We start from the raw sequence: 10556 nt of genomic DNA, 5'->3' as shown, positions 1-10556 counted from the left end.
ATGGGACTTGGTGAGGATAGAGTGTTCGCTCTCCAAGACCTTGTGGGCCTTGTCTAGATCATCTAGATCCTTAACAAGTTTATCATGACCAACACTAACTTTGGGATTTTCCTTTTTAAGCATTTTTACTTGAGCTTTAGCATGGTCTCTTTCCTTAGTGAGTTTAGAAACTATTTCATTTTGAGACACTTCAAGGGTTTCAAGTTGCTCTTCAAGAGAGGCTATGGTCTCTTGTTCTTCTTCAAGGTCATTCTTTAGGGATGCTACATCATTGGCATACTCTCGTTCAAGAGCACCCTTTTTATCAATGGTGTTCTCATGCATCCAAATAAGTTTTTGGCTCTCAATAGCGATAGTCAAGATTTCAAAGAAGTGAGTGCTAGCAATTTTATCTTTGCAAATAACCTTGAATACGCTCTCACCCTTATCGCGTAGAAAGACAACCCAATCCTCTTGTAGTGATCTCACCCGGTAGGGTGCCGATCCCTGTGCAATAGTGCTAGTCCCGGATCGAACTGCTAGCACACACAGTTTAAGATGTAATATCAAATAGCAAAGGTCATTATTACATCGCATGATCCAGAAAGTAAAATAGTTCATTACAAATTGCATAGCATCTCAGCTAGCACTTATTCAGGGTTCACAGCGGAAAAGTAAAGCATAAAGCATGGAGCCATCTTTCTTCATGATGCCACAGGCAGACATGTTGAGCGAAGACTCGTAACCCTAATCCAATGATCTTCAATCAGAATTGTAACCTGCAACATGAAAGGTTGCAGCCACGAATGGTCAATACATTTGGAATTGTATTGGCAAGATGACACTATAGTGGACTCGAATGGCAACCTAACACTTATGTGTACATTTGGCTGGTAGAGCTCAGGCAATTTTGCGTAAAGCAAGTTTTCACCTATCATTCATCAAAACATTTTATCTTCTATTAAGCGGTATCATTGATAGAAACCAATGAACCTAGAATACCACTGATGGAAACCAGTGAATTCCTCCTACCCTTGTTCACCCATCAAATTTTAATTTAAGAAGTTGGGATGAGGAGACTTTCGAACAGGATCCTTGTCAGTTCGCTCAAATTGTCCGTAACCGGGGATACGGCTAAGTACTTAGTTTTAACACTCTGCAGAGGTTGTACAATTTACCCACATGACCTAGCCTCTTCTTCTTCCATGATGCACATTTTGCTCAAATGGACAGATGTCGACTAGGACGAGATTTTTCTGAAGTGATCCCCCAGACCATCCTCTACGGACCCGTACCGACCTACATTCCCCTACATCATCTGTCACGTAGGGCCCGAGTTCTCACAACATACTCCGTCAAGCCAGAGCCCATATAGCATGTGGTTGTACGGTAAGCTAATGAGCAAGGTTGTCTACAATCTCTTTAATCCTGGGTGACTTTCCGCAAATGTGTACTCACACCAGGGTATCGCCGTTGACGAGGCCCCCGATGCAGCCACCCGCTCCAAAGCTCCACCATTCACCCAGGTAGTTCATTAAACTTAGTTGTTTTTCCTTAACCACTAGCAAAATCATTTCATAGCATAGCTGAGCAACAACTAAATTTAATGGCGACAAAGTAGTCGAGTAGGGGTAGCTAGACTACTGGGATTGCATAGCAAAGCATATACCCTACACATGTATAATACAAAAATCTCTACTGTGCATAGATAAAAACTGGGACATTTGTGAGGGTGTGTCACTTGCCTTGGTGAGAGGAGGAGTTGATACACTCTTCGCAGAAACACTCGTTGCAATCAAGCACAATCACAATCTACGTAAATTTAACAACACACCATAACCATCTTTGACATACATAGACAAGCACAAAAGAAAATATGAATGCAAGTATGTGGGTTAAACCTGATCAATACACTTAGTATGTTCTCTGGTTTCAACTATATGCATGATGCCATGGTAAAATTTTAATGTTGTTTAAACCATTGAAAACATTTTCTATCACTAGAAAAGATCCACAACACTAAAAAAAATACTACAGAGGAATTATATAGGTCATGTTTTTATTTTCCAATGATACTGTACAGAGGGTTCAATTCTCTGTCAATATCAAATGGAATTACTCAAAAATAATTTGTAGAACTATTTGTATAGCCAAAATACTCTATTTGAGTTTCTGCAAAAACTGTGTAAAAGTATGATGCAAAAGTGCAATATTATGTGTCTACTGTATTCTACGCATTTTTGTGAATTCAGGGATATAAAGGTTGCTAAATTTGGATAAACGAAACTTAGGTTATGATTTTTACAAGTTTCTATGTATCTCTGTCTAAAAATTCGAAAACAGAAATAGATATGACAAGTGGCATGTATCTATTCGACGATACCCCTTCGTTTAAGTGATCAAATTCTGGTCTTAGGATCAACATCCTGTGGTTGCAAGTGAATTGAACAAAGGTGAGAAAAAAAAAAAGAACAAGAACGTAGCTAGCTACAGGCTAGTTCCTGGAACACTTTCGTGCGACATGGCATTAGCAATACTGGCTCTATAGAAAAGATTTGATCGCGGTAGTTATACCAGATGAAGTGTGTCGTCGAGAATAGTTGGCGAAGAAGTCGTGGACGTCGGGTTCGCCGGAGTCCCTCGCCGGAAAACTGTCCCACGCCCTGCTCACAGACGAAGATGGCGCTGTCGCTGTGGTGCGTCAAAAATTGCGAAACAAAGCCTGAGAGGCGCAACGAAGAAATAGGAAGTTTGGAAGAAACTAGAGATCAAACCGTGGACTGAGCTCACCGAATTCGACGAACTAGTGCGGCAGTGCTGTGGAGCTCCGAGCTCGAATTCGAGCAGCCTGGGGGCTCTCAGGATGTGCCGTTTGGGGGAAAATGAAGAGGAGGGCGTGGAGCTTATGTAGGAACAAACGGCTCGTTAAATGGTGGCTTAAAACGCCCGGAATCAATTCGGGAGTAAACACACGAAACTGACTGTGTTCGTGCGTGTGCTGTGCGACGCTTCGTGCCTGGGCTTGAAGACGAGCTGATGTGGCGCTGGGACCCACGCGCTAGGAAAGAAAGAAAAAAGTAAAGAATGAAACGGTTCAGCTTGATGCAGTCTTTCTTGCACGGCGTGCGTGCTTATGCGTGGAGCTGGGTCGCTCGTTTCCTGGGCGTTTGCCCGTATGGCGTGCACGCACACGACCAAGAGTGGCATGGCCTAGTGCCCCGCTCTCTCTCTCTCTCTCTTTTTCTTCTTTTCTTTTCTGATTTAGTATTTGGGAATGAAATTGAAAACTGAATTTGATAAAACGTGACTCAAACTAAGTCAGAAAAATACAAATAAAATATCAGCGGATTCATTATTCAATGAAGAATATTTTGGAACCACTTTTAAAACATTTTGAAATTTTTTTGAAACTGGCACATAGTTCTATATGGCTTTATTTGCATTACTTCGGGTTTTAGGTTTCTTTAACAAAATTTAGAATTCCATTCAAGTTTTTCCTAGGGAATGCAACGATGCCATGATGCTTATGAATGAAATGCATGCATTTTATAATTTGAAAATTTGGGATGTTACAAACCTAACCCCCTTAAGATGAATCTCGTCCCCGAGATTCGGAATGGCTAGCAAATAGGTGTGGGTGGTTTTCTCGAAGATCATCTTCTCGTTCCCAAGTTGCTTCTTCCTCTGTATGGTGATTCCACTGAACCTTGCAAAACTTGATTGTCTTGGTACGAGTAACTCTTTCTGCTATCTCCAGAATTTTGACTGGTTTCTCTTCATATGTAAGGTCACTCTCCAACTGAACTTCTTCAAGTGGCACTGTATCTCTCAGCGGAGTTTCTGCCATATCAGGGTGACACTTCTTCAGCTGGCTCACATGGAACACATCATGTACTGCAGATAGAGCTTCTGGTAGTTCCAACTGATATGCTACTTCACCTTTGTGAGCTAGAATCTTGAATGGTCCTACAAAGCGGGGTGCTAACTTTCCCTTAACTCCAAATCTCTTCACACCACGTAGCGGTGAAACTCTGAGATAAGCTCTATCTCCCACTTCATAGGTCACTTCTCTACGCTTAGAATCAGCGTAATTCTTCTGCCTGGATTGAGCTATCTTCAGTCTGTCTCTGATCAATCGAACCTTCTCTTCGGCATCCTTGATTAAGTCCGGACCAAAAAGACTTCTTTCTCCTACGCCACTCCAAAGTAGTGGGGTGGTGCACTTCCTTCCATATAGTGCCTCGAATGGAGCCATTCCGATACTAGCTTGGTGGCTATTGTTATATGAAAACTCTGTGTATGGCAAATTTTCATCCCAACTAGATCCATAGTCCAATGCACAAGCCCTCAACATATCTTCTAAGATCTGATTTACTCTTTCAGTCTGTCCATCAGTTTGTGGGTGAAACGCTGTGCTAAACTCTAATCTAGTTCCCAAGGATTCATGTAGCTGGCGCCAAAAGTGAGAAGTGAATTGAGTACCTCTATCTGACACGATACTCTTGGGAACACCATGTAAACAAATAATTCTGCTCATGTAGATCTTGGCTAGCTTGGCACTTGTATAAGTGGTCTTCACAGGTATGAAGTGAGCCACTTTAGTCAAGCGATCTACCACAACCCAAATAGAGTCATACCCTGATCTAGTCTTTGGCAGTCCAGTGATAAAGTCCATGCCAATATTATCCCACTTCCACTCTGGTACTGGCAAGGGTTGCAACAGTCCTGCTGGTTTCTGATGTTCTGCCTTGACTCTGCTACAAACATCACATAGTGCAATATACTCGGCAATGTCTCTCTTCAAGTTAGTCCACCAAAACCTTTCCTTTACGTCCATGTACATCTTAGTGTTGCCAGGATGAATGGAGTATGGTGAATCATGTGCTTCTTGAAGGATCAACTTCCTAAGTTCAGAGTCCTGGGGTACACATATGCGCTTCTCGAACCATAAGGTTCCTTGCTCATCTTCATGAAATCCCTTTGCTTTGCCTTTGCTCATATTGATCTTGATTTCTTCTATTTCCTTGTCTAGCTTCTGAGCTTCTCTGATTCTATCCATAAGTATCGGTTGTACCTCAAGGGATGCCAAATAGCCTTCTGGCACAATTTCCAATCTAAGATTTTTAAACTGCTCACACAAGTCTTCAGGCAATTCTCCTGCTGTGAGACCGTTCACATAGCTTTTACGGCTCAAGGCATCGGCTACAACATTAGCCTTTTCCTGGATGATATTGCAAACTCATATCATAATCTTTTATGAGTTCTAACCATCTTCTTTGTCTCATGTTCAACTCCTTCTGAGTGAATATATACTTAAGACTCTTATGATCAGTGAACACATCACTATGTTTTCCCATTAAATAATGTCTCCACACCTTGAGGGCATGTACAACAGAGGCTAGCTCCAAGTCATGTGTGGGATAATTCCTTTCATGGTTCTTAAGTTGGCGCGAAGCATAACACACCACTTTGCCATCTTGCATTAGAACACTACCAAGTCCTTGACGAGATGCATCACAGTACACCTGGAAGTCCTTATTGATATCCGGCAAACATAGAACTGGTGCACTTACTAGACGTCTCTTCAACTCCTGAAAGCTAGCTTCACACTCGTCGGTCCAGGTAAATTTCTTCTCCTTCTTCAGTAGCTCGGTCATAGGCTTTGCAATCTTGGAGAAGTTTTCCATAAACCTCCGATAGTATCCTGCAAGTCCTAAGAAACTCCGAATTTCTCCTGCATTCTTTGGTGACTCCCACTCAGTCACAGCTGCAACTTTGCTTGGGTCTACCGCGACTCCTTCTGCTGAAACTATGTGTCCAAGGAATCCAACTCTGTCTAACCAGAACTCACACTTGCTGAACTTGGCATATAGCTTATGCTCTCTGAGCTTCTCCATGATTAAGCGCAGATGTTTCTCGTGTTCGGCATCATCTTTTGAATATATCAATATATCATCGATGAATACCACCACAAACTTATCCAAATATTCCATGAACACCTTGTTCATCATGGTCATGAAATATGCCGGAGCATTGGTTAGTCCAAAAGGCATAACTGTATACTCATACGTGACCGTATCGGGTTGTGAATGCGGTCTTAGGTATATCCTCTTCCCGGATCTTCAATTGGAAGTATCCCGATCGAAGGTCTATCTTGGAGAATACCTTTGCTCCCTTCAATTGGTCGAACAAGTCTTTGATATTTGGCAATGGGTACTTGTTTTTAATTGTCATCTCATTCAGCGAACGGTAGTCCATCACTAATCTCTTGCTAGAGTCTTTCTTCTCAACAAACAGTACTGGTGCTCCCCAAGATGACGAACTAGGTCGAATAAATCCTTTCTCGATTTGCTCCTTAAGTTGCTTCTTTAGCTCCTTAAGTTCCTCAACATCCATCTTATATGGTCTCTTGGCTATGGGTCCAGTACCGGGCAATAGTTCAATGAGAAACTCAACATCTCTATCCGGTGGCATTCCTGGCAACTCTTCCGGAAACACATCCGGGTATTCTCTCACTACTAGAACATCCTCTAGGCTAACCCCCTTAAGAGAATTGACCTTACTACCTTTAAGCTCAAAGGTTGATTTGAAACGAATCCGTTTCTTCCCTGGGGTTGTGAGTGTAACTGTTCTCTTTGCACAATCTATTATGCCTCCATATGTGGTCATCCAATCCATGCCCAAGATTACATCTAAATTTTGGGATTCCAGGATTATCAAGTTGACAGGGAACTCATGCCTTCCAATTACTAGGGTCAAATGTCTGCATCCAACACTTACTAACATCTCTCCCCCTGGAGAGCTTACTCTAAGAGGGCATCCTATTGTTTCAATGGGTAGTTTATTCTTATCCACAAATGCTCTTGAAATGAATGAATGCGATGCACCGGTATCAAATAGGACAAGTGCTGAAAAGGTGTTAAGCAGAAACTTACCGATCACTGCATCAGGTTCATCATATAATTCCTCCACATTGACATGGTTGACATGCCCCTTCTGGAACGGATTCGGCTTCCTTGCCTCCTCGGCCTTCTTTGTTTCCTCAGTCTTCTTCTCAGGACACTCAGTAGCATAGTGTCCAGTCTTTCTGCACTTATAGCATTCAACTTGACTGAGATCCTTCTTCACAAAACGGTTGCCGTTGTTGTGGTGATGGCCATTGTTGCCTCCATGGTGGTTGCCATTTCCCTTCCCAGAGTTGTGGTTATAGTGACTCTTATGGCCATTGTGGTGTTGATGCTTACTTCCACCATCATTGTTCCCATTCTTGTGATGGCCAGAACTTCCACTACCTTCTCCATATGACCTCATCTTGTGAGCTGGTCCTGATCCATACTTGTCATAGCCGTGCTTTCTCTTCCAGTTCTCCATACTGTTGTGCTTGGACTCAACTGCCACTGCACTGTCATACATCTCCTGGTAATTGGCGTACCTAGAAGCACAAAGCTGAATGGATATCTCATCATTCAAGCCTCTCATGAATTCCTCCTGCCTCTTTCTATCGGTGTTCACATCTTCGGGTGCATAACGAGCCAACTTGTTGAAGAGCTCAAGCATAGTCGGACAAGGAGCGAGATCCTCGGCGCAAGTCGCGAAACTCGCGCCTCTTCAGAGCAATGATTCCAGAAGCAACATGAGCAGTGCGGAAGGTTGTTTGAAACTGATCCCAAGTGATGGCTGCGATGTCAGGATATGTGATCTGGTAGTTGTCCCACCATTCAGCTGCGGGTCCTTCAAGCTGATGTGCGGCGAACCGCACCTTCTCTTCCCCATGTGCTTGAATAGTGTCCAATTTCTTGTTAATTGTACGCAGCCAATCATCAGCTACGATTGGCTCAGGAGAACTTGAGAATGTGGGAGGGTTCAGCCTCAGGAACCTAGTCAGACGGTCTTGCTGTGGCGGAGGTGGAGGTGGCGGAGGTGGTGGATTGTTGTTGTTGTTCTGCAAGTTGTTGTTCAGCTGGGTTATGGTTTGAGTCACCGCTTGCATCAGCTGAGCTTGTGCCTCCATCATTTGTTGAATGTAAGCTGGCACTTCAGGTTCACGGCGAGGCGGCATCTGTTGGTTTTGGCGTAGGTAAGATTAGATATAGAGATATAATCTAAGGGAAATAAGATTCCTACCCTTACTCATCACATGCATAAAAACAATCCTTAAAACAAACAAGCATTCAACACATCAAGCAATCTAGTTTTTTTTTAAAAAAAAAACAAACCAGCATGGTCATGCCGCAAGTTGGTATGATCATTACGTTATTACATTATCGTTGGTCCAAAGAAAAGGAAAAACTAATGGTGGTCTATTCTATTTTAGGCTTGAGTGCTTCAAGTTCTTCTTCTACTTCCTTTAGGTCTTCAAAGATTGGACGTCTAAAAGATGAATATTTGTTTTGAAGATGAAATAGGTGAGAATACAAGGAAACCAATTTGCAAACATTTCTTTTCAAATAGAAAAAGGGACTAGATTGATAAGATGGAATTTCATCCTAAGGTCTTCCTATTTCTAATCCAAACCTAGGGTCACGAACCTAAGGGCAACACAGGGCTTTGATACCATCTGTAGTGATCTCACCCGGTAGGGTGCCGATCCCTGTGCAATAGTGCTAGTCCCGGATCGAACTGCTAGCACACACAGTTTAAGATGTAATATCAAATAGCAAAGGTCATTATTACATCGCATGATCCAGAAAGTAAAATAGTTCATTACAAATTGCATAGCATCTCAGCTAGCACTTATTCAGGGTTCACAGCGGAAAAGTAAAGCATAAAGCATGGAGCCATCTTTCTTCATGATGCCACGAGCAGACATGTTGAGCGAAGACTCGTAACCCTAATCCAATGATCTTCAATCGAATTGTAACCTCGCAACATGAAAGGTTGCAGCCACGAATGGTCAATACATTTGGAATTGTATTGGCAAGATGACACTATAGTGGACTCGAATGGCAACCTAACACTTATGTGTACATTTGGCTGGTAGAGCTCAGGCAATTTTGCGTAAAGCAAGTTTTCACCTATCATTCATCAAAAAAATTTATCTTCTATTAAGCGGTATCATTGATAGAAACCAATGAACCTAGAATACCACTGATGGAAACCAGTGAATTCCTCCTACCCTTGTTCACCCATCAAATTTTAATTTAAGAAGTTGGGATGAGGAGACTTTCGAACAGGATCCTTGTCAGTTCGCTCAAATTGTTCGTAACCGGGGACACGGCTAAGTACTTAGTTTTAACACTCTGCAGAGGTTGTACAATTTACCCACATGACCTAGCCTCTTCTTCTTCCATGATGCACATTTTGCTCAAATGGACAGATGTCGACTAGGACGAGATTTTTCTGAAGTGATCCCCCCACCATCCTCTACGGACCCGTACCGACCTACATTCCCCTACATCATCCGTCACGTAGGGCCCGAGTTCTCACAACATACTCCGTCAAGCCGCAGCCCATATAGCATGTGGTTGTACGGTAAGCTAATGAGCAAGGTTGTCTACAATCTCTTTAATCCTGGGTGACTTTCCGCAAATGTGTACTCACACCAGGGTATCGCCATTGACAGGGCCCCCTGATGCAGCCACCCGCTCCAAAGCTCCACCATTCACCCAGGTAGTTCATTAAACTTAGTTGTTTTTCCTTAACCACTAGCAAAATCATTTCATAGCATAGCTGAGCAACAACTAAATTTAATGGCGACAAAGTAGTCGAGTAGGCGTAGCTAGACTACTGGGATTGCATAGCAAAGCATATACCCTACACATGTATAATACAAAAATCTCTACTGTGCATAGATAAAAACTGGGACATTTGTGAGGGTGTGTCACTTGCCTTGGTGAGAGGAGGAGTTGATACACTCTTCGCAGAAACACTCGTTGCAATCAGCACAATCACAATCTACAGAAATTTAACAACACACCATAACCATCTTTGACATACATAGACAAGCACAAAAGAAAATATGAATGCAGTATGTGGGTTAAACCTGATCAACACACTTAGTATGTTCTCTGGTTTCAACTATATGCATGATGCCATGGTAAAATTTTAATGTTGTTTAAACCATTGAAAACATTTTCTATCACTAGAAAAGATCCACAACACTAAAAAAAATACTACAGAGGAATTATATAGGTCATGTTTTTATTTTCCAATGCTACTGTACAGAGGGTTCAATTCTCTGTCAATATCAAATGGAATTACTCAAAAATAATTTGTAGAACTATTTGTATAGCCAAAATACTCTATTTGAGTTTCTGCAAAAACTGTGTAAAAGTATGATGCAAAAGTGCAATATTATGTGTCTACTGTATTCTACGCATTTTTGTGAATTCAGGGATATAAAGGTTGCTAAATTTGGATAAACGAAACTTAGGTTATGATTTTTACAAGTTTCTATGTATCTCTGTCTAAAAATTCGAAAACAGAAATAGATATGACAAGTGGCATGTATCTATTCGACGATACCCCTTCGTTTAAGTGATCAAATTCTGGTCTTAGGATCAACATCCTGTGGTTGCAAGTGAATTGAACAAAGGTGAGAAAAAAAAAACAAGAACGTAGCTAGCTACAGGCTAGTT

This window comes from Lolium rigidum, chromosome 6, assembly GCF_022539505.1.
Source record: "Lolium rigidum isolate FL_2022 chromosome 6, APGP_CSIRO_Lrig_0.1, whole genome shotgun sequence".
Taxonomy (NCBI): domain Eukaryota; kingdom Viridiplantae; phylum Streptophyta; class Magnoliopsida; order Poales; family Poaceae; genus Lolium; species Lolium rigidum.
This window is presented reverse-complemented; position numbering follows the sequence as displayed.